The sequence below is a fragment of the Pleurodeles waltl genome, chromosome 5, assembly GCF_031143425.1.
Source record: "Pleurodeles waltl isolate 20211129_DDA chromosome 5, aPleWal1.hap1.20221129, whole genome shotgun sequence".
Taxonomy (NCBI): domain Eukaryota; kingdom Metazoa; phylum Chordata; class Amphibia; order Caudata; family Salamandridae; genus Pleurodeles; species Pleurodeles waltl.
The window spans coordinates 1,232,350,392-1,232,376,342 of record NC_090444.1 but is presented as its reverse complement, the minus strand read 5'-3'; positions in this window follow the sequence as shown (position 1 = coordinate 1,232,376,342).

The window sequence follows — 25,951 nt, the reverse complement described above, 5'->3', positions numbered from 1 at the left end:
CTTTCCATGAAGAAGTAATAAGTTCCCTTTGCACAACATTCTCACATTGTGAATTGCCTGTCCAAGAGTAGATAATGCACTTTTTATAGAAAAGAGGTATTATCATGCCAGAAAACAACATGTTTTTTATAAAAGCACAATGCTGTCAGAAATTAGATTAGAGGGGATATTCCATCCATCCATCTTGTGCTGTATCATGTTGGCGGAGCTCTGCTGAACTTTGCCTCATTACTCCGGCCACCTGGGTGGACTGCTAGCAGAGCACAGGCAAATTACCCCTGCATATTATTCAGGCATGGGGCCGGGTATACCTCCCAGATACTAGTACGAGCAGACAAGGAGTAACACTGCTGTGCTTTCATGTAGAAGCTAGTAGTATGGGTAGGAATTTAGATTCACTAGTGTGACAGGATGCTGGGACTTTTTATTTGTTTTACACTCTTGCCCACAATAATGATTGTATTGTGTTTCATTTTCCTAATAATCCCAGTTCATTCCTTATTACATAGAATGCAGTCGCTTCAATAAATTGTATTGAAACCTGTCCTGCATTTCTGTGTCTGTCCTCAATTTATAAGGCTATGTGCAAATGAGAGACAGGGGGAAGGTGACTTTCTTGATGAGTCAGAGTGTAATGCGTTAGCTTACCACAAATCACCTTTACTGCTTAGGTTTGGGTGAGGTGCTGATAGCTAGCCGAAAAGGTTAGACCGACAGCTGCAAAATGGTGTGTGCTTGCCTCAGTCTCCCACACATGGTGGTGCTGCTGCCAGAAACCTGCAGTCTCCTCTCTATGGTGAGAGTCCTAAGTTACATCAGGGTGACGGAGTAAAATACTCCATTGCCCTGATGGAGTAATTGCACTTTTAATTAGGCCCTAAGTCTGAATGTAAAAATCTTCACAGGGTAAAAGCGCAAACTGTATCTGGCTGACGAAGGATCTTATAATTGTGAACAATTCTAATTTCTTCCACACTGAGCTTTCCCTCCCAAAAGACAACAACTTCACAAAAACCATATATAGTAGCTGTCTGATGATGTGAAACCCCCTGCTGCCTTGGTTTTTTAACTTCCTTTGCAGAGTCCAAATGTTAACCATCTGATTCAGATGGACCTGGTTTCCTTATCTGACCCAGACTACATCACTCTTGGCCTTAACTTACTTCTAAGTGGCAGTGAAAACTAGAAGACCACGGTTGGCACTTAGGGGGTGATTCCTAGTTTGGCGGGCGGCGGTCGCCGCCCGCCAAGCGGGAACCGTCAGAAGACCGTACTGCGGTCAAAAGACCGCGGCGGTCATTCTGGCTTTCCCGCTGGGCGGGCGGGCGACCGCCAAAAGGCCGCCCGCACGCCCAGCGGGAAACCCACAACAACGATGAAGCCGGCTCCGAATGGAGCCGGCGGAGTTGCTTTTGTGCGACGGGTGCAGTTGCACCCGTCGCGATTTCCAGTGTCTGCTATGCAGACACTGGAAATCAATGTGGGTCCCCAGGGGCCCCACGACACCCGTTCCCGCCAGCCTGGTTCTGGTGGTCAAAACCGCCAGAACCAGGCTGGCGGGAAGGGGGTCAGAATCCCCATGGGGGCGCTGCCTGCAGCGCCGCCATGGGGGATTCTACAGGCCAGGGGAAAACCGGCGGGAAACCGCCGGTTTCCCTTTTCTGACCGCGGCTTTACCGCCGCGGTCAGAATGGGCATGGATGCACCGCCAGCCTGTTGGCGGTGCATCCGCGGTCCCCTACCCTGGCGGCCTCGGACCGCCAGTGTAGGAATGACCCCCTTAATGTTTTTTAGTGCTCTTGTAACCTTTCAACTTTAAAAATTCAAAACTCTAGTTTTCCTTATTGGATATTTGTCACTTTGGTGTTGTTTTAGTTATTACGGGCCAGATGTAGGAACGAAAAATTTAGCGACTCGCAATTTGCGAGTAGGTGCGACTCGCAAATTGCGAGTCGCTAATAGAAATGCAGATACAATGTCAGTGTTCAAATAGCGACTCGCACCAGGAGTCGCAACGCAGAGAGCGAGTCCACTGTTTGCGAGGTCGCTTTTTGCGACCGCGCAAAAAACGAATTCTCAATTTGAGAGTGGGTGTCGCAAATTGCGAGTTGCATGTAAATTGGTTACAGGTGCTGCAGAACACTCCAGAAACCACTCCAGAACACTCTGGAAACACTTCCTGGCACATGATGATGACATCACAGCCAGGAAGTTAACTAATACACCTGGGAGGAGGGAGGACCACACCCATTTTAACCTGCTGAACTGCACACAGGAGAAACAGAAGCTGCAATGGAAGGAACTCCTAGAAAAAGAAAACTTAAATTCTCAGAGAAGGAGCTGGAGGTGCTGACAGACAAATGCTGTCAGCACTATGATGAATTATTTGGAAAGGCAGCCCTCAATGTGCCAGAAGCCACGAAAAGACAACTCTGGCAGGAGATCCAGGAAAAAATCAACTCCCTGGGGGTGAGCCACAGGAGTGTGGAAGAGATTAAAAAACGGTGGTATGACCTCCGCTCCCGGACCAAGGAGAGGGTGGCTGAAAGGCTCCGGGAGATGAGAGGCACAGGAGGGGGACCATCATCAGTACCACCACCCACACCCCTGGAAGAAAGGGTGGAGGAGACCCTGGAGCAGGAGGCAGTGTCAGGATTTGGAGACCTGGACACCTCAGAGCCCACCATATCAACCGGTGAGTACCATGTGATATGCCTGTACCCCTATCAATGCCATACTCCCACCCACCATGTACACAGGGGCATGCTCAACCAAGATAGCTCCATTTCAGGGTTGCATTCACCAGAATGATGCATTATGGGAAATGTAGTCAAGTAGGCAGTTCATAGGTAAATGTTTATTAGGAAGTGTGCAACAGATAATAGACACTGACAGTCTGTTCCCCATGTCCCACAGGTCTCCCACAAGACACCACCACAACCCACAGCAGCCAGCCCCATGAGGACAGCACAGGAGCCGCCACCACTCCCACCTGCATGACCAACACCATCCCTGTTATGTCCACACCTGCTGCAACTGTGTTCCAGGAGGCTGCGCCAGCAACAGTCAGGAGTGGCACAGTTGAGCACACAGGGCAGCCACCGCTGCGCAGGTGACGCAGGTACAGGAGATCAGAGCTGCAGGCTGCGTCCGGCCGTCAACCGAGCACCAACAGTGAAGCACAGCTGCTGCGTGGTCAGCGCCTGCAAAACAATATATTAGGGCGGATTAGTGGGGTGCTGCACCGCTTTGTCAGAAATAACGAGGCCAGCATGCAGCATCTGAATTCCAGAATTGACGTTATAGCCACAAACACTGGGGACCTAGCCCTGTCCATGAGAGATCTGGTGGCAGGACTACTGGCACAGGGTGAGGGTGGGCGGCGCAGGGACCGTCAGCTCCTACAGAGACTTGATAGGATGTCCACATCAATCGGCAGACTGGCAGTGAACACCACTGGCCTGTCGAGAAGGACAGTTGGCCTCTAGGTCGAAAAGGGCCATTTTGCTGGAGATGTGGCTAGGGGCCTGGGCCGTATCACACAAGTAATTGACTTAATGGAGGCACGGCATCTGTCCAGGGGCACAGGGGACACACCCCAGGACAGCGAGGAGGGCTCTACAGTGAGCAGTGTCTCTGCCAGTGACACTAGGGTGCTCCGGAGTGGGAGTACCAGGCAGAGCACTGCAGAACCACCAGGGACCCGCCAGGCTGGCAGGGGCCGCCGAAGGACATAGACATAACCCTGTCCCTGATGATGTGGCACATGACATCAATGTGCCCCATGCATGGTTTGCATTTAGATGACCATGAACAGTTATTATTTGTAAATAGTTGTATTTCTGAACAAATTAAATAGTTTCTTTGTTCCACTTAACAAATTGAGTTTTTGGTCAATAGGTGAGCATGGTTGAAGTTGACACGTACCTTCCAAAGTATTGGTTTGCAATGTGTTCCCGTCTCAGTCTGCCTTGATTAGCTATACTCTGATCCCCATGATGGCGATGTGGTTGCTCTTGCTCTTCATCCTCAGGATCTGGGTCTGCAGGGGTGAGAGGCAGCCCACGTCGGGTGGCTATATTGTGAAGGATGGCGCATGCGACAACAATTTTGAATGCTGTAATGGGGGTATACTGGAGGGCACCTCCACTGCGGTGGAGGCATCTGAATCTTGCTTTCAGTAATCCAAAGGTGCGTTCATTAAGGTTCCTGGTCCTCTTATGTGCATTGTTGTATCGCCTCTCACATTCATTGCTGGGTGTTAAGAAGGGAGTCATAATCCATGGCCGTAGAGCATATGCACTGTCACCTGTTAGGCACAAACATTACACTGTTAGAAAGTCCTGGTTGGTGTGCACAGTGACCTGTCTGTATGTCTACAAGGTGTATGCAGCTCTACCTAGGAGGTATCCGTCTCCAAATTCCCCACGTTCCAGGCGTTGGTGTATCCCACTGTGCTTAAAAATGTAGGAGTCATGGGTACTGCCTGGAAACTTAGCTACAATGTCAGTGATGACATAATGGGCGTCACAAACAACCTGTATATTGAGTGAATGGGTACACTTTCGGTTACGGAATAGATGTTCCAGGTTTGCAGGGGGGCATATTTGAATATGTGTCCCATCTACACACCCTATGACATGGGGAAAGTTGGCAATCCGGTAAAAGTCCAGCTTGGTGGTGTTGATTTCTGCCTCATTCCTGGGTAGGTATATGAAGTGAGACATGTGTGTGAGTATGGCATATAGGAATGTCCTGAGGAACCTTGACACTGCACTTTGAGGTACCCCACTTGCCACAGCAATGACCCCCTGATAGCTCCCTGAGGCCAAGAGGTGCAGTGAGCATAGCACTTGCACATGCGTAGGGATGGCGCAGCCGCGCAGAGTCTGGTGTTCTAGCTGTGGTTTTAGTAAATCAATTAATTCTAGTATGGCTGCTCTGCTAAGGCGGTATTTATCGTATATCTCCTCCTCAGTTTGCTGAAAAAGAGTCTGACTTGTTCTATATATCTTCTCCTGTCTGTGGCCCCTCCTCCTCCTCCTCTGCTGGGCTGCGTGGACTCTCCTCCTCACTGCTATCAGGTATATCTCCGCCATCTTGAGTGACCCAGATGCCTTCTGGGTCTCCTTTTATACTTTGGTTATGGTTACCACCTGCTCTGAGTTAGTGGTAAATTGCAAGTGCAAAATGGGCTTTTTGCGACTAGTCGCAATTTGCGAGTTGCAATTGCATATGGTTTGCAACTCGCAAATTGTGACTTGCTATTTGCGGGTCGCAAAATGGGGTCGCACATTTTGCGAGTCGCTAACGGCTCGCATTGCTTTTTGCAAGTCGGAAATTGGGTTTTTGCATCCCATTTCCAATTTTGCACAGTCGCAAATAGCGATTCGGGCCATTTGCGACTCGCAAAACTTTGCTACATCTGGCCCTAAATGTGTAGTCCCTTGCATGATTTAATATGGAACCTTTCTGGCTCCTCGCTAACTCTGTATCATTGGGATATAATTGCTGGAATAGAATGTAATGAAACCTTGTTTATTTAATTAAAGTAATGACATATTTGTTTTTGCAGCTATACAGAAGGAGCATGATACACCTTTTTACACAAGTATGTCAATTACTCAATGATGCAGGTTTGACCTTAAATGCATACAAGTGTGAGTTCAACAAGACAAAACTGAAATTCGTTGGCCATATCTTTTCTGATGGGGTATGACACCTGATCCTGCAAAAGTGCAAGCTTTTACACATTCTGAACCCCCACAAGATGTTTGAATGGTACCTTCTTTTCTTGGAATGACAAATTAAATAAAAGATGTTGCCATTGTTAGTGCTCCTTTACAAGAGTTGATGAAAAAAAGTGTTTATTTTCAATGGTCACAAGAGTGTGAGAAAATGTTTCAAGAGACTCAAATATACCATTGAAAATGTTAAGGAAATGGCATACTTCAATACAAAGCTTCATATAGAGGTTGTGGTTGACACTAGCTCGCTCGGGTTAGGTGATATACTTGCACAACATAGTGGATGCCCAAATGCTAGACCATCTTCAGCAATCTAATAGTCAAGGTGCCTCATCATGTTGGACAGTTAGGACCACGATTGCAAGAGAATGATTATACAACTGTGCATCGACCAGGAAAAGATAAAATCCCACTGACATATTTTCAAAAGTTAGAGAAGGGGGGCCTGGGAGCCAATAAAAGTCAAGCACCTAGGATCCAAAATCTTTAGTGCATCAAGTATTGGAGGTACGGTTCCTATCAAAAGGCAAGGAAGAAAGGAAATATTTATTGGGGCCCTCACACATCCCTAGGGATGTCATGCTTCATCATAGGGCATGCTCCTCATAGGACCAGTGCTGCAATGCCCTACAGGTCCCCTAAAGGGTTGCTTTAGTGGAGATATTTTTATTTATATGCTGTATGATGAGAGATGTCTTTATGAGGCCATTGTGAATACAACATTGGAGTGAGTGTGTGGGGTGAAGTGAAAAGAAACTAAAACTGTCTAAGAGATGCCACACTGTTTTTAGTATGGGGGTTCTCTTGGCAGGGTTAAAAAAGTTAAAAGGTTGGGGCTATTATGGGCAGGTGATGAACCCAAGTCGCTTCAATCTGTGACTGTTTTCAGGTTCACATGTTTCACACCATTGACCCAGAAAAGGTGCTTCCTCAGGACCAAAAACAAGGATATAACCCTACCCATACCTATAACGTGACGTGCATATTTAGGTATTCCCCTAGAAGAAGATACCTATTTCAATTACAGATCAAAATTGGCCATCCAACCCTTCAAATCAGTGATGTATCCCCATAGGTCAAAAAGCAGAGGGTAGCGCACAGCTGCTAAATGGTTTATCCATGGAGAGTGCAGGAGAGCTACTCTACTCTCCTCTGCTCTCCAGGCCAGGCCAGGACTTGGTTCCCAAACAGCAGATGAAGGTTTATGCAGACAGGAGGCAACATGGAAAAGACCTCTCATTCTGAAAAGATCTGGTGATCGCTCAACAGACACAAAAGAAAATCTGATGTTCCTTATGTTGCTGAATCTATGCAAGTAGCGCCTTCCAAAGGACACATGGTGACTGCCCAGCGCCCTGGGAAGTCTAATTCAGGGACTCTTCTAACTTCAGGCCTGTGTTTCATTGGTCTTCAATTAGAGATGGTGAAAGAAAGACTAATTCTGAGAGCTCAGTGACTGTTGCTGATTACTTACCATTGTTAGCAATCTCCGACATTAAAGATGACAACTTACAGTTTCCAGTAACAAGATCGGGTCAATTGATCAAAGTGGCAAGAAGAAGAATTGAAGACATATAGTTGTACATGGATAGATAGATAAATAGATAGATAGATAGATAGATAGATAGATAGATAGATAGATAGATAGATAGATAGATAGATAGATAGATATTTGTGTATGTCCAATTTTCTAAAACAAATTGTAATTTTTCATTTAACAAAGGGGGTGATGTAGTGTCTCACATGCTTTGGAATGTAACCTTTCTGGTTCCTCGCAGACTCCCTGGCAGTGAGGCATAATCACTAGAATGGAATGGAATGAAAGCTTGATTTAGAATGTAGGAATTCTCAAGAACATGCAGGGGAATAAAGAAGTGTGATTTACAGCTCCTTGTGTGGGCTTGTCATGTTGGGGTACCCAGGTTGGGGAAGACACTACAAAATGTCCTCTATTTGTTTTAATTGGTTTGAAATTTTTCTTGTTTGTGCTTTAACTTTATTACTGTTTGAGTACTGCATAAATACTTTACAAATTGCTTGTAGGTTATTGTGGTATTCTATTGGAATCTTGGAGAGATTCCATGAAGGAATGTGAGGTGTGAAAGACGGGGAAGTTGAGAGGCGAGAGCGACGTTGCTGTGAGCGCTGGTGGCTGGGGTCTTTTGTCGATTTTACCCGAATAAACACATCGTCTGTCAACTGGATTACAGTCTTCTTGAAGTTTTATTAACCTCAATTACTACATTTTGGCGATGAGTGATTTAAGAACCTCTCTAGTGACCAACACAAATTAAACCCAGACCCTAACACCAAAAGAAAATCTTCAACTGCATCTACAACGCTGTGAGTGACATCCTGTTAAACCTTTTATTATTTTCAACTGTGAAGGAAAATTAATCTAGCTTGTACCTCGGTAACGGACGTTTTTTCGCCTCGCGCTCACATTTTAAAGTTAGAATCAGCACGAGGGAGCCTTGTGACATTCTTTTCTCGAGCCTTTCCCTTTCGAACTTGTGCTTTGTGCCGTCTGCAAAGGATTGTCGATTCCTGCCTAATAGAATAGAAATCGACAAAGGACTATTCCTTATTTTCTCATTGTCTAGACTGCTAACCCTCTGATTAACAGGAACAATGCGGCTGCCATTAATTTTTTAATAATCTTCAGAGAGGATTCATTCATCAACTATATCACTTTTATAAAGGTTATACTGAGGCTATGAAAATCTAAGTAATCTTGCTGCTAGTTTCATTTCACATCACAAAAAAAAAAAAAAAAAACATTTTTGGGTTATTCTTCAAGATTTCACTAGTTTTACTATTTTGGCACAGATACCTAGACTGCTTAATCACATATATAATGCAGAATGTACCTGCCCCAGCGTTCTTTTTCTCCTCTCCAGGTGAACCACCAATTCCATGGGTGAAATGGAAAAAGGTGTTCTCGCATTATGCAAGAGTGTGTGGAACATCTTTAAGTGCCGAAAGGAAAACCTCTCTTCTAATGCATTGTTTGGGATCAGAGGGTCAGGATATTTTTGAACATCTTCCAGACCTTCCAGATCTAGAAGCAACGGACCTTAATGAATTCGAAATTTGTATCAAGAAATTGGATTTACATTTTTTGCAAAAAGTTAGCACAGTTCTGGAGAGATTTCATTTTGGACGATGTATTCAGCGCTCAGGGGAAACTGTTGAACATTACTGAATTGCTTAAATTGGCCTCTACATGTAATTGTGGTCCGTCTTTAGAAGAAAGATTGAGAGACCAGTTAATGCTTGGTAGTAGTTCTGAAAAGGCCTGGGATGGCATGTGGTATAAAGACAACCCATCTCTTCAAGAGGTGTTGACCACTGCAAATAATTTCGAACACTCTAAAGCATGTACTGAAGTTTTAAAAAATGTCTAATAATTTTGCGAATAGTAAAGGAGACTTTGTTCACACCATACAAAAGTCTAAATCCACTAACAAATACACTGAGGCTAGTAAAGTTATTAGTGGTTCCCAGCAAGGAAAATGTTTCAGATGTGGCAATAAAGGCCATTTCGCAAACAATAAAGGATGTCCTGGATGGAAGGCTACGTGTAAATCTTGCGGGAAGAAAGGACATTTTACCAGATGTTGCAGATCTGGAAAAGACAGGAAGAAAGTACAAGAAGTACAGTTAAGTGAAGATGAAGCGGATGAAGAATACAAAATGTTTCAAGTCAAAGGATTTTCTCCAAAATCAAACCAGAGGCAAGCCCGTCTGCGCCCGTCCGCGCCTGGCCCGCGCCCAGCGCCACGACCCCTGGTCCCCAGCTCCCCCAAGCCCCGCTGATCCGCTACGACCCCACCACCCTCCACGCCCTCAACCCAGGGCGCTCCAAAACCTGCTTCCTAGCTCACCCCAAACGCACCCATGGACCCTTCGCCTGCAACTCCTGCAAACGCATCTTCCACCACGCGCCATCAACCACCTCAAGTGCATCCTGGTCAACGCTCGTTCCGTCCACAAGCACGCCGTTGAACTTTGGGACCTCCTGGACTCCACAGCCCCGGACGTCGCCTTCATCACGGAGACATGGATGAACGCCTCCTCTGCTCCAGACATCGCTACCCGCCATCCCCGAAGGCTACAAGATCTCCAGAAAAGACCGCACCAACCAAGTAGGAGGAGGTGTCGCCATCATCTTCAAAGACTCCATCAGCGTCACCACCTCCACCGAAGACCCCCCCCTCGCCGCTGAACACCTGCATTTTCAGATTCGCACCGACCCAAGGACCACCCTCAGAGGATCCCTCGTCTACCGTCCTCCCGGACCTCGCGCCTCTTTCAGCGACGCCATCGCCGACTTCATCTCCCCGCACGCCCTCGCCTCACCGGACTACATCCTCCTAGGCGACCTCAACTTCCATCTGGAACAAAACAACGACCCCAACACCACCACCCTGCTCGACAACCTCGCCAACCTCGGCCTCAAACAACTGGTGAACACCGCCACCCACATCGCCGGACACACGCTCGACCCTATCTTCTCCGCCAGCAAACACGTCTTCTTCAGCCACACCTCTGCCCTACACTGGACCGACCACAGCTGCGTCCACTTCACATTCCGACGCGAGACCTCCCACCTCCGCACTCAACCCATCCCTCGTCGACAGTGGAACAAGATCCCTGAAGAGCAACTCTTCTCCGCTCTCGCCGCCAACCAACCCACCCTCACCACCGACCCCAACGATGCAGCTCTCAACCTCACAAACTGGATCTCCAACTGCGCTGACAACCTTGCTCCCCTCAAACGCACGCATCGACAGACCAACACCAAAAAACCTCTCTGGTTCTCTGACACCCTCAAAGAATCAAAGAAAACTTGTCGTGCCCTTGAGAAGGCCTGGCGCAAGGACCACACCGCTGACAACATGACCGCCCTCAAGAACGCTACACGCGAACACCACCACCTGATCCGCACTGCCAAAACGAACTTTTTCACCGACAGACTAGACAAAAACAGCCACAACAGCAGAGAACTCTTCAGCATCGTCAAAGAGTTCTCCAACCCCAGCGCCAGCGCCAACGCCGTCACGCCCTCACAGGATTTGTGCGAATCCCTCGCCACTTTCTTCCATCGCAAGATCAGCGACCTCCACGACAGCTTCGGACACCAGACCCAACCATACACCACTGAACCCGCTTCCCCGGACATCACCCTCAACAACTGGACCCACATCAACACGGAAGAAACCAAATCCATCATGAACTCTATCCACTCCGGCGCCCCTTCGGACCCCTGCCCGCACTTCATCTTTAACAAAGCCGACGACATCATCGCCCCGCACCTCCAGACCGTCATCAACTCTTCTTTTTCTTCTGCTACCTTCCCCGAATGCTGGAAGCACGCTGAAGTCAACGCCCTACTAAAGAAACCTACGGCTGACCCAAGCGACCTGAAAAACTTCCGCCCCATCTCTCTTCTACCTTTCCCAGCCAAGGTAATAGAAAAGACCGTCAACAAACAGCTGACCACCTTCCTGGAAGACAACAACCTGCTCGACCCTTCACAAACCGGATTCCGAACCAACCACAGCACGGAAACCGCCCTCATCTCAGTCACAGACGACATCAGAACCCTGATGGACAATGGTGAAACAGTCGCCCTCATTCTCCTCGACCTCTCGGCTGCCTTTGACACCGTCTGTCACCGCACCCTAATCACCCGCCTACGCTCCACCGGGATCCAAGGCCAGGCCCTGGACTGGATCGCCTCCTTCCTCGCTAACCGCTCCCAAAGAGTTTACCTCCCTCCGTTTCGCTCAGAACCCACCAAGATCATCTGCGGCGTACCTCAAGGCTCATCGCTCAGCCCGACACTCTTCAATGTCTACATGAGCCCCCTCGCCAACATCGTACGCAAGCACGACATCATCATCACCTCCTACGCCGACGACACCCAACTTGTACTCTCCCTCACCAAGGACCCCGCCAGCGCCAAGACCAACCTACAAGAGGGTATGAAGGACGTCGCAGATTGGATGAGGCTCAGCCGCCTAAAGCTGAACTCTGAAAAAACTGAAGTCCTCATCCTCGGCAACACCCCGTCCGCCTGGGACGACTCCTGGTGGCCCACGGCCCTCGGCACCGCACCGACCCCCGCAGACCACGCCCGCAACCTCGGCTTCATCTTGGACCCTCTTCTCACCATGACCAAGCAAGTCAACGCCGTGTCCTCCGCCTGCTTCCTCACTCTCCGCATGCTCCGCAAGATCTTCCGCTGGATCCCCGCCGACACCAGAAAAACCGTGACCCACGCCCTTGTCACGAGTCGCCTGGACTACGGCAATACCCTCTACGCCGGGACCACCGCCAAACTCCAAAACCGCCTGCAACGCATCCAAAACGCCTCGGCCCGCCTCATCCTCGACGTACCCCGCAACAGCCACATCTCCGCACACCTGAGACACCTGCATTGGCTCCCAGTCAGCAAAAGGATCACCTTCCGTCTTCTCACCCACGCACACAAAGCCCTCCACAACAAGGGACCGGAATACCTCAACAGACGCCTCAGCTTCTACGTCCCCACCCGCCCCCTCCGCTCCGCTGGCCTCGCACTTGCTGCCGTCCCTCGCACCCGCCGCTCCACGGCGGGTGGGAGATCTTTCTCCTTCCTGGCGGCCAAGACCTGGAATTCCCTCCCCACCAGCCTCAGGACCACCCAGGACCACTCCGCTTTCCGGAGACTCCTAAAGACTTGGCTGTTCGAGCAGCGATAACCCCCCCTTTCCCCCCTAGCGCCTTGAGACCCGCACGGGTGAGTAGCGCGCTTTATAAATGTTAATGATTTGATTTGATTTGATCCTAATGGTCCAATGGAACATGTCAAAGTCAATGGATGTGTAGTTAAAATGCTGATTGATTCAGGCGCCAAGATAACGTTAATTCCAAAGACATTTTATCAACAGGAATTGGCGGGACGAGTTAAAATGTTTAAACCAGACATCAAACCTAAAGGTTATGGTGGTGTTCCAATACGTCTTTTAGGTTATTTCTGGGGAACTATTGAATTTGGTGACATGATCATACCTGGAAAGACATATGTCTCTCTGAAGGGTGATTCCTTGATAAGCTGGATACATCAATGTGATCTTAGCGTATACTTAGATCCAAATGCTGATTTTCCTGTGTGCATAAAGAAGAGAGTGGCTGAGTCTGTGTGTGTGGATTCTGTTAATGTACAGGAAGAAAACATATTGATGGTGGGACTAGAAAAGGGTGTGAAGTGGCCGAAAGAGTTTCCAGAAGTATTTCTAAAAAAAATTGCCTGTCTTAAAAATTATTTACAGTTAATAAAACTTAAACCTAATGCCAACCCGAGAGTAGCTTAAGTTAGAGGGGTACGGGACAGCATGAAAATGGAATTGGATAGGTTAGTGAGTGAAGGAATTATACAGGAGGTGGAAGCTACGGAATGGTTGTCCCCTGTGGTTTTGGCTCGTAAGGCCAATGGGGAGGTGAGATTGTGTGTAGATTTGAGGGAGTTGAACAAAATGGTAGTGGTAGATCACTCTCCCCTCCCTAATATATCTGAATTGTTGTGTTTCCTGGATGATGCTAAACATTTATCATCCCTAGATTTGACCTCTGCATACCATCAAATAAGACTGCATCCGGTTTGGCAAAATTGAACTGCATTTGTTACGCCATTTGGTACGTTCAAGTACGTAAGAATGCCGTTTGGTCTGGTCTCCGCCGCTGCGGTGTTTCAAAGAATCATGGAACATGTGCTCAGTGGTCTTGAAGGTGTAAGAGTATATCAAGATGACGTGTTGATTGTAGGTTCGAGTGTGAAAGAACATGATGTGCGGGTGAGAGAAGTATTATCGAGACTGAGAGACGCAGGATTAACCTTGAAGGTAGGAAAATGGAAATTTAATGTAGAAGAAATAGAGTATTTAGGTCATGTAATAAGCAACACAGGTATTCGGCCAAAAGAAGATCTGGTTAACACTATGATTAGTCTGAGATCTCCACAGAGTAAGGAGGAAGTGTCAAAATTCCTGGGAATGATTGAGTTTTATAGCAAATTTATTTCCAATATGGCTCTAAGAACCACATCCATGAGAGAACTATTACGAAAGGGGAAGAAATTTCTCTGGACAGAAAAATGTGAAGAAGAATTTTGTTTTCTGAAAAGAAGTTTGAATTTGGCTCCAGATTCGGGTAGTTTTGATAGCAATGATGAGACCTGGGTAATTTCTGATGCAAGTTCAAAAGGTTTGGGAGCAGTTTTAATGCAAAAAAAGAATGGGGTGGAAAGCACAATTTTGTTCATCTCGCCTGCGTTGAGAGGAGCAGAGTGTAACTATTCAGTTGTAGAAAAGGAGGCCCTCGCTGTTTATTGGTCAGTACGCAAATTGAGAATTTTTTTGTGGGGAAGACAATTTTTAGTTAAGACAGATCACAAACCACTGAAAGAAGTGTTCGGAAAGAAAGGGATTGATTTAGTATCACATAGAATACGAAAGTGGGTGGTGGCGTTACAGGAATACAATTTTGAGGTGGTGTACATTCCAGGTGTTAATAATATTTTGGCTGATTGTCTTTCGAGGATGGTGGAGTTTGATAGCAAATTGGGAGAGGATGGTAAGGACTCCGATGATGAGATTAAAGTGTGTGAAATTTTGGACGGAATTGTTTCCGAAGAACAGTGGAAAGATGAAATAAAAAAAGATGAGGTGTTGATGAAAGTCATTCACAATGTAGGAAATGTGTAGTGTGAGAAGAGCAAGCACGAAGATGGAATGAAAGGATTTTGGCAAGTCAGAGATGAATTATCAGTGATAGACGGAGTACTCATGAGAGGCACGAAATTGGTTCCTCCTGTTGGTGTAAGGGACACTTTGATGAAGCATGCTCATGCTAGTCATATGGGCATAGCTAAAACTAAGGAGAGAGTGAGAGATGGTTATTGGTGGCCTGCTATGGACATAGAAATTGCAAGGTTGGTCAGGAACTGTTTCGAATGCTCACAGAGTGATAAGTCTTTGAAGTGTAGAACTCAACTGATGGTCTTAAGAGAGCAAGCTATTGGTCCGTGGACTGATGTAGCGGTTGACATCTTGGGACCCATAAAAATTAATTCCCTTGACAAATATGTGTTAGTTTGTGCAGACATGTACGCAAGGTGGCCAGAAGTAAAAATAGTTAATTCAGTGAAATCAAGAGTAGTCATTAAATTTTTGGAAGATCTGTTTGAGAAGGAAGGCTTTCCCACCTCAATTTTATCAGACAATGGAGTGCAATTCATTTCAAGGGAAATGGAAAGATTTCTTCAAGACAGGGGGATTAGACATAAAAGAGCTGCTTTATACCATCCTGAGAGTAATGGTATTGTGGAGAGATTCATTAAGGTCTTGAAGGAAAGTATACAGTTGGCAGTGTCTTCAGGTGCTGATTGGGAATTTAGCATAACTAAAAAGGTGAGAGAATATCGCTTCACTCCACATTCGTCTACTGGAGTTTCTCCATTTCAATTGTTTAGGGGTAGGAGACCCAATACCCATGTTATTCCCTTATGGGTTATTGAGAAACGATTGGTAGTCGACAAACGGGTTGATGATACTGGGGAATAGAAAGAGAGAGAAAAAGAGAGGATGACACACAGGAAGGTGTTGTTTGATAAGAGAAATGCTGTCAAAGAGACAATAGTGAGGGTGGGAGACTAGGTGAAGATAAAATCACCTAAGAAGCTTGGTCCGTCCAAATTTAGTCAACCACTTAAAGTAGTCAAGGTTTTTAAGAATGCTGTGAAATTGGACAATCACAAGGTGTGGAACCTGAATAGAGTGACAAAACTTATTTCAATGGATGAGAGTAATTTGGAAAGAAGAATGCCAAGCAGTAAGCGTTCGGAAGACAACTCTATTCCGGTGTGCAGACCTCAACGTGTTCACAAAAGACCTTCTTACATGAAGGATTATGTTTTGTAAAGGTTTAATGTATTATGTGAAACTGTCTCCCTTTCTGTGTTTCCTTCCTTATCCGAGTTTTGTTTTTTTACAGGTTTTACATGTTTGATTGGAAGTGTAAAAAAAAAAAATGTAAATTCAAGTTATGTTATTGTGAAGGTAGGGAGGTGGTGTGGTATTCTATTGGAATCTTGGACAGATTCCATGAAGGAATGTGAGGTGTGAAAGACGGGGAAGTTGAGAGGCGAGAGCGACGTTGCTGTGAGCGCTGGTGGCTGGGGTCTTTTGTCGATTTTACCTGAATAAACACATCGTCTGTCAACTGGATTACAGTCTTCTTGAAGTTTTATTAACCTCAATTACTACAGTTATGCCTGTGAACTCTGTGCCACTGCTACCAGGAGCTTGAGTGCATGTTAGTTTAGTGACTTCAAGTGTTCACCCTGACAAGGATTGTGGTGACGTCTTGAGGTCATTTCACAGCCCTCAACTAATACTCAAATTTCTTACATAGTTTAAAAATGTTTTTGATCAATATGAATTTATATTAACTGGGTCATTCTCTTTGTTAAAAAATAAATTGTATTTTCTTTTAAAAATGAGGTGGGTATTTTGCCACTTCACAAGATATATTTAGACAGCTATGTCATGCAAACACTGAATTCTTCTATAAATGGTGGATACATTCTGAGGTATAACCATCTACTCCCATCGCTGTACCCTTTGAGAAATTATTGATGAGTACAGCTTCCTCCTCCTGGGTAATCAAGCTTATTCAGCATTCTACCTTGCATAACGAAGTGGGATGCAATTGATTTAAACTTCAGAAAGTCCTTCAAAAAAAGTCCTCATGCGTGGTTAAAATATTTTAAAAGTGTTACCAAAACATATCTGTTTGAAATGGAGTCTCTAGTTGGCAGTGGTATACACCCTGTACAAGTAGGGACCAAAATCATAGACATGATAAGTTAAATAAGCGCCCTAATTTAACCTGTGCTCACCCTCTAGTAGTTTGGCACAGGGCAGTCACACTTAACTTAGGAGGCAATGTGTAAAGTATTTGTGCAACACTTAAATTGCAGTAACATAGTGAAAAAGGACTCCACTCCAGTTTAGATACATAGGGAATATTTATCTGAGTACAACAATACCAAAATGACAAAAGTCCAGTAAGTAGATCCTGAGATATTGTATTTTAAAGATTTAGGTGTAAATAATGCATAAAGGTGCAAAAGGACAACTTTGATTATTTGGTCACGCTGGACCAGGACACAGGGACCCACTTAGGCCTGTTGAGCTCAGTACTTTAAATCCTGCTGTGCAGTCTGCATGGCATTGCTTTGCGAGACTATGTGGAAGTTCTGGTAAGGACCACAGAGGGCAGAGCACCTTAGGCCCCCTTCCAAGTGTCCGGGACTGGGATGATACAACTTGGCAAGGTAGACTCACAGATTGCTCTGATCCAGGTGCAGGAGCAGGTTTGTTGAAATTCTTTTGTGTTCCTGAGACTTCAGAAAATAGGAGGCCAGTCAGTGTTAGGGTTTGTACACAGCAAAGAGCATGTCCCCTCTCACTGCACTAGTGGGTTCTGTAATAGCTCCCTTTTAAACTTACTATTGAAAGCCTTTCTTGTTATCTCACCTTCCCCCCCCCCCCCTAGGCTTCTGTGTATGTTGTTTAATGTGCTGTTTTGTTTACACATTGGGCCTTGCTTTTACCAAGGCTTCTTTAAAACACTCTTTCCTAGACCATGTGTTAATCCAACTCATTTGCATAATAACTGAAACTCTGCACACCTTTCAAGAACATGTGCAGCATGTGAGGACCACACCCAGCTCTTCAAACCACACCCAGCTCTGCACACCTTCCAAGAACATGTGCAGCATGTGAGGACCACACCCAGCCCTTCAAACCACACCCAGCTCTTCAAACCACACCCAGCCCTGTCTATAAAAGGCATCCCCCGAGCCTCACCCAGTGCTTGTGCTCGTCTACCTCCCGCTTACCTGAGAACAGATCCCTCGGCGCTGGCACTCCTGCTCGTTACAGACTTTCTTTGACTTCAATGGGCGCAGCTGCTGGCTCTTCCTTCTTCCGGTTTCCGGTTCCTCCTTGCCTCAGCCTCTCTCCTACGAGTAACCTGCAAAAGAGAAAGAAGACAAGGTTAGACTGATCAGTATCTCTTGCCAGCAACAAGTAAGTACAAAACCTTTTATTACCTGAGGGAGCTTTGACGGCAATTTCTGGATTCGTGTATAGACAGTTTGAGGCGAAGTGCCTTCCACAAGCATTGTGATTCAGGCTCTTTGTTGCAGGAGTATTTTGCAGAACTTTGTGAAGCGGACATTGTTTTTTTTAATGGAACTTTTGGGAATCGAACAGTGGAAACCATTGACAGCAAGGCAAACAGTAAATCAAGGACTTGCACAAATTACATGCTGTATTTTGATGTAAAAGTACAGTATTTGTTTTATAAAAGATTCTGGAAATATGGGAAAAGTGAGTCTGCTATTGGGAATTTAGGCTTTAGTTATATTATGATGAATGTTTGATATTGGTAATTCTGATAACGGTATTTGTTTAATGTTTTAGAAGCTTTACAGTAATAGAAAACATATCCCAGAGCAGTAACACATTCCAAACCTGGAAACTAGAGACCAGGATCCAAGAGGTACTTTTAGAAGAGAATTTCTAATAAATAAAGGGATAGTCAGGAACCCATTTAGGAATAGGTTGCACTTATCTGTTCTTTGTTTATGTTTCATTAGGCACCAGTTTCTACAGAAGTCAGAAAGGGCCGCAGATTTGTGCAGCACTTCAACAGTGGAAACGCAAGAACGGTGTTGTCTCTCTTTTTTATTTTATCCACTTCCCCCCTTCCCTTGAGCTTCTGTTCTTAGTGCACTGTTTTAAAAACTAGTGTGCTGGAACAAGCAGTTTCAGGGTGGGGTCGGATTGTCTTTAACCTCCATCAGAACTGAACAAGAACTCAGGTGAGCTGGGCTTTGACAGAAGCACAAGCCTTAAAAAATTTCAGTTCTGGTGGACGATGAATACCGGGGAAGAAATAGAGGGCATTGACGTCACGGATATGGCGCAGGCCCTAAATGAGGACTTGGCTCATAATGAATCAGTGTCTGGCATCTTGCAACATATGCAAGAGGAAATAGAGAGATTAAAGATGGAGAATACCTCATTAAAACAGGATTTAAGCAGGTATAAATTTAGGGGATCTCAGTGGAACACAGCTTCTACGCCTTTGTTTAAAACCTCCTCAGAGACAGGGGCGCCATCAAAACATACAACTTTGCCTTCCCCAGTTGAGGTTACTGTTAATGTTCCTAATGTTGTGCCCTTAGCAGCACCTGAACGTTTTCATGGAGATAGTAACAAATTCCATGTTTTTATCAATCAATGTCAATTACACTTCATTTGTAAGCCACAACAGTTCCCTACTGATGATACGAAAGTGGCATTCGTCTTGTCTTATTTGGGTGGCACAGCAGCCAATTGGTCAATTCCTTTCGTGGATAGAGATGATCCCATCCTCCATAATTGGAATCAATTTAAACGTACCATGACCAGCCTTTTTGCAAAACACACTTTCATGCAGGCAAGTGATAATGAGCTTTTAAATCTTAAACAAGGTAACAAGGATTTATTGACCTATCTCACTAGTTTTAATCGTTTAATCACCGAGACACAGTGGCCAGAAGAAAAGCGTGTCTCCCTTTTTTATAAAGGTTTGAGAGACGAGTTAAAAGACACGCTGGCTCATATCGTTGATTTGCCAAAAGACTATTCGGACTTTGTAGATTTAGTTGTGAAATTAGAACATAGACTAGGAGAAAGAAAGGGAGATAAATACAAACTGGAATCACGGTTAACTTTTATTAGACACGAGAAGAAAGACACAGATAATAAACTCTCTGAACCAGAGCCTATGCAAATAGGGACACTCAGAGGTCCACTCACATCAGAGGAAAAAGAAAGAAGGAGAAAATTTCAATTATGTTTATATTGTGGCAGGGCAGGTCACTTTGCCAGAGAATGTCCAGTAAAGCCTAAAACTCCACGAAAGGGTGCTGTTTCCTCCACCTCCTCAACTGAATCGGGAAACGATTAAGCTCGACAAGGGGAGAGGTTACTTGTTCGAGAAAACATCTTAATCAAACCTCTAATGCTGCAGCCTTCAGGGTACCGCACATACCTAGACATTTCATAATTCAGGTCGTTTTAATTGTTACTACCCAAGTGAGGCATTCTCTCCCTGTCCTACTGGACTCAGGCGCGACAGGAAATTTTGTGGATAATAAGTTAGCTGAAACCTTAGGACTTCCTATGTGCCTAAAGCCTTGTCCAGAAGCAGTATGTGCAGTGGATGGGTCAGAATTGACCTCTGGATTAATCACAAAACAAACAAGTCCACTCGTTATGGTCTGTCAGAACGGGCACACAGAGATGAATAGCTTTGATCTGATAGATACTCCTAATTTTGGTTTGATTCTCGGGGTACCCTGGTTAACAACTCATAACCCAAAAATTGATTGGGTGAATAAAACTGTTACTTTGGATTCCTCTTTCTGTAGAACCAATTGCTATCAAGAAGCAGGTACAGAACAGAGCACAGTATTACACTGTGCTAGTGTTACACAAGATGAACCAAGTCTCCCTCCTGAATATTCTGACTTTAAAGACGTCTTTGATCCAGTAAAGGCTAGTGTGCTGCCCCCACATCGGTCTTATGACTGCCGTATAGATCTTATCCCAGGGGCCCCTTTACCTAATAACAGAGTATATGCTTTGACTGACGAAGAAACCAAATACTTAAGAACCTACCTGGATGACCTACTACAGTCTGGGTTCATCCGTCATTCCACATCTCCGGTGTCAACTCCACTCTTTTTTATCCCGAAGCCGGATAAATCCCTGCGCGCGTGTATCGATTATAGAGGACTAAATAAGGCTACAATAAAGAATAAATATCCTCTTCCTCTAATACCTGTGTTGTTGGATCAATTAAGACATTCTACTGTATACACTAAACTAGATCTGCGGGGAGCTTACCACCTGGTCCGAGTAAAAGAGGGGGATGAGTGGAAGACAGCTTTCAAGACAAAGTTTGGTTTATTTGAGTACACAGTAATGCCCTTTGGGTTATGTAATGCCCCTGCGGCCTTTCAGTTCTTTATAAATGAGGTCCTACACGAATTCCTGGACGTTTGTGTCATAGTATACATAGACGACATCCTCATTTACTCTAAGAACTCAGAAGAACATACCCAACATGTTCGTGCAGTATTATCAAAGTTAAAAGAAAATCATCTTTTTGCTAAGTTAGAAAAGTGTACTTTTAATGTCAACAAGGTGGACTTTTTAGGATACTGCCTGTCACCTCAAGGAATAACTATGGATGTAAAGAAAATCAGTGCTATTGCTGATTGGCCAGAACCATCCTCTGTAAAAGATATTCAGAAATTTCTGGGTTTCGCCAATTTTTATAGGAGGTTTATTGCACATTTTGCAGACATTGCGGCCCCAATAACTACCTTGTTGCGGAAAGGGCAACGATTTCTTTGGACTGATGAGGCGGCACACGCCTTTCAACTCCTAAAACAAAAGTTCACTTCAGCCCCAATTCTGAAACATCCTGATCCTGACTTGCCCTTTTTTGTTGAAGCGGATGCTTCACAAGTAGCTTTAGGAGGAGTTCTCTCTCAACGAGATGCAGTAGATGGCCAGTTACATCCTATAGCCTTCTATTCCAAAACGTTATTGCCAGCTGAACAAAATTACACTGTGGCTGAAAGGGAACTACCAGCTATCAAAGTAGCCTTTTCAGAATGGAGGCACCATTTAATGGGAGCCAAGTACCCAGTTACAATCTTTTCTGACCATAAGAACCTACAGTTTTTTGGATCACTTAAAGCACTAACACCACGTCAAATGCTGGTTAAATTTTTTTAGCACATTTGACTTTGTTATAACCTATAGACCAGGTGCACAACAAATTCAATCTGATGTGTTATCTAGATACGGACATACCTCAGACATGAAACAAGATAAAATAGGAGAACCCATTATTCCTCCCCAAAAGTTGTTGGCACCAGTACAACAGAAGGATTTCATCACAGATCTATATAATGCACACATGCAAATAGCACCTCAGGATTGGTTAAAGGATTCCCATAACACAATACAACGAGGTTTATTGTATCACGACAACATGCTGTTAGTGCCCACCTCTGAATTACAAACACAGGTGATAATTTGGCATCACGCCTCACCGTTGGCAGGTCATCCTGGTTGGGTAAAAACCCTGGAAAATGTGCAAAAACACTTTTGGTGGGACACTATAAGAAAGGACATTAAGCAATTTGTCACTACCTGTCCAATTTGTGCAAGACATAAATCTTCTCATAAGGCTCCTGACGGCTTGTTAATACCAATGCCAACACCCAAACAACCTTGGCACACTGTGAGCGTAGACTTTATTGTAGGTTTACCACCTGTAAAATCCTTCACAACAGTGTTGGTTATAGTGGATTTTTTATCTAAAATGGCACATTTTGTACCATTACGGAAATTGCCCACGGCGGCAGAATTTGCCGATATTTTTATAAGGGAAATTGTGCGTTTACATGGTTTGCCAAGCAAAGTGGTGTCAGACCGAGGGAGCCAGTTCAACTCCAGATTTTGGAAAAAATTATGTGAAAAACTGAAAATAGATGTGGCCTTATCCACTGCTTTCCACCCAGAGACAGATGGACAGACTGAACGACTGAACCAAACCTTACTTCAAACGCTACGTTGTTTATTGGCTGATTATTCTAGTGAATGGTTGGAAGCTCTTCCTGTAGCAGAGTTTGTTTATAATAATACTGAGCATTCAGCTCTACTTTGCTCACCATTCTATTTCTTGCAGGGGTATCATCCAAGAGCTATACCCATTTTGTTAGAAGATTCCCTGTTGCCTACAGTAAAGGATAGACTAACGAGGTTAGGTGACATACAAGACAAAGCCAGGAAACATTTATTAAAGTACAAGGAAAGCATGAAAAGACAAGCAGACAAACACAGGTCTGAGGCCCCAATATATAAAATTGGTGACAAGGTATGGCTCTCCACAAAGAACCTAAACATAGAGGGATCCCGAAAGCTGCAACCACGTTTCATTGGACCCTTTAGTATAACTGCCATAGTAAACCCGGTAACAGTAAAATTAGATTTACCAAAAGAATATCCAGTACATACTACATTCCATGTGTCCTTGCTTAAGCCGTACAACTCAAAAACTCGACCTGAACCACCACCTCCACCCATACCAATTAAGGGAAATCTGGAATATGAAGTGAAAAGCATAAAAGACTCAAAAAGAATTAGTGGACGTCTGTTTTATTTAGTAGAATGGAAAGGATATGATGAATCTGAGAATTCATGGGAACCAGCATCATATGTACATGCCCCACAGCTGATTAGACGGTTTTATTTAAAAAATCCGGAAAACCCCATCCTGTAGGAGGGCCTTTGAGGGGGGCAACTGTTAGGGTTTGTACACAGCAAAGAGCATGTCCCCTCTCACTGCACTAGTGGGTTCTGTAATAGCTCCCTTTTAAACTTACTATTGAAAGCCTTTCTTGTTATCTCACCTTCCACCCCCCCTAGGCTTCTGTGTATGTTGTTTAATGTGCTGTTTTGTTTACACATTGGGCCTTGCTTTTACCAAGGCTTCTTTAAAACACTCCTCCCTAGGCCATGTGTTAATCCAACTCATTTGCATAATAACTGAAACTCTGCACACCTTTCAAGAACATGTGCAGCATGTGAGGACCACACCCAGCTCTTCAAACCACACCCAGCTCTGCACACCTTCCAAGAACATGTGCAGCATGTGAGGACCACACCCAGCCCTTCAAACCACACCCAGCTCTTCGAACCACACCCAGCCCTGTCTATAAAAGGCATCCCCCGAGCCTCACCCAGTGCTTGTGCTCGTCTACCTCCCGCTTACCTGAGAACAGATCCCTCGGCGCTGGCACTCCTGCTCTTTACAGACTTTCTTTGACTTCAATGGGCGCAGCTGCTGGCTCTTCCTTCTTCCGGTTTCCGGTTCCTCCTTGCCTCAGCCTCTCTCCTACGAGTAACCTGCAAAAGAGAAAGAAGACAAGGTTAGACTGATCAGTATCTCTTGCCAGCAACAAGTAAGTGCAAAACCTTTTATTACCTGAGGGAGCTTTGACGGCAATTTCTGGATTCGTGTATAGACAGTTTGAGGCGAAGTGCCTTCCACGAGCATTGGGATTCAGGCTCTTTGTTGCAGGAGTATTTTGCGGAACTTTGTGAAGCGGACATTGTTTTTTTTAATGGAACTTTTGGGAATCGAACAGTGGAAACCATTGACAGCAAGGCAAACAGTAAATCAAGGACTTGCACAAATTACATGCTGTATTTTGATGTAAAAGTACAGTATTTGTTTTATAAAAGATTCTGGAAATATGGGAAAAGTGAGTCTGCTATTGGGAATTTAGGCTTTAGTTATATTATGATGAATGTTTGATATTGGTAATTCTGATAACGGTATTTGTTTAATGTTTTAGAAGCTTTACAGTAATAGAAAACATATACCAGAGCAATAACACATTCAAAACCTGGAAACTAGAGACCAGGATCCAAGAGGTACTTTTAGAAGAGAATTTCTAATAAATAAAGGGATAGTCAGGAACCCATTTAGGAATAGGTTGCACTTATCTGTTCTTTGTTTATGTTTCATTAGGCACCAGTTTCTACAGAAGTCAGAAAGGGCCGCAGATTTGTGCAGCACTTCAACAGTGGAAACGCAAGAACGGTGTTGTCTCTCTTTTTTATTTTATCCACTTCCCCCCTTCCCTTGAGCTTCTGTTCTTAGTGCACTGTTTTAAAAACTAGTGTGCTGGAACAAGCAGTTTCAGGGTGGGGTCGGATTGTCTTTAACCTCCATCAGAACTGAACAAGAACTCAGGTGAGCTTGGCTTTGACAGAAGCACAAGCCTTAAAAAATGTCAGTTCTGGTGGACGATGAATACCGGGGAAGAAATAGAGGGCATTGACGTCACGGATATGGCGCAGGCCCTAAATGAGGACTTGGCTCATAATGAATCAGTGTCTGGCATCTTGCAACATATGCAAGAGGAAATAGAGAGATTAAAGATGGAGAATACCTCTTTAAAACAGGATTTAAGCAGGTATAAATTTAGGGGATCTCAGTGGAACACAGCTTCTACGCCTTTGTTTAAAACCTCCTCAGAGACAGGGGCGCCATCAAAACATACAACTTTGCCTTCCCCAGTTGAGGTTACTGTTAATGTTCCTAATGTTGTGCCCTTAGCAGCACCTGAACGTTTTCATGGAGATAGTAACAAATTCCATGTTTTTATCAATCAATGTCAATTACACTTCGTTTGTAAGCCACAACAGTTCCCTACTGATGATACGAAAGTGGCATTCGTCTTGTCTTATTTGGGTGGCACAGCAGCCAATTGGTCAATTCCTTTCGTGGATAGAGATGATCCCATCCTCCATAATTGGAATCAATTTAAATGTACCATGACCAGCCTTTTTGCAAAACACACTTTCATGCAGGCAAGTGATAATGAGCTTTTAAATCTTAAACAAGGTAACAAGGATTTATTGACCTATCTCACTAGTTTTAATCGTTTAATCACCGAGACACAGTGGCCAGAAGAAAAGCGTGTCTCCCTTTTTTATAAAGGTTTGAGAGACGAGTTAAAAGACGCGCTGGCTCATATCGTTGATTTGCCAAAAGACTATTCGGACTTTGTAGATTTAGTTGTGAAATTAGAACATAGACTAGGAGAAAGAAAGGGAGATAAATACAAACTGGAATCACGGTTAACTTTTATTAGACACGAGAGGAAAGACACAGATAATAAACTCCCTGAACCAGAGCCTATGCAAATAGGGACACTCAGAGGTCCACTCATCAGAGGAAAAAGAAAGAAGGAGAAAATTTCAATTATGTTTATATTGTGGCAGGGCAGGTCACTTTGCCAGAGAATGTCCAGTAAAGCCTAAAACTCCACGAAAGGGTGCTGTTTCCTCTACCTCCTCAACTGAATCGGGAAACGATTAAGCTCGACAAGGGGAGAGGTTACTTGTTCGAGAAAACATCTTAATCAAACCTCTAATGCTGCAGCCTTCAGGGTACCGCACATACCTAGACATTTCATAATTCAGGTCGTTTTAATTGTTACTACCCAAGTG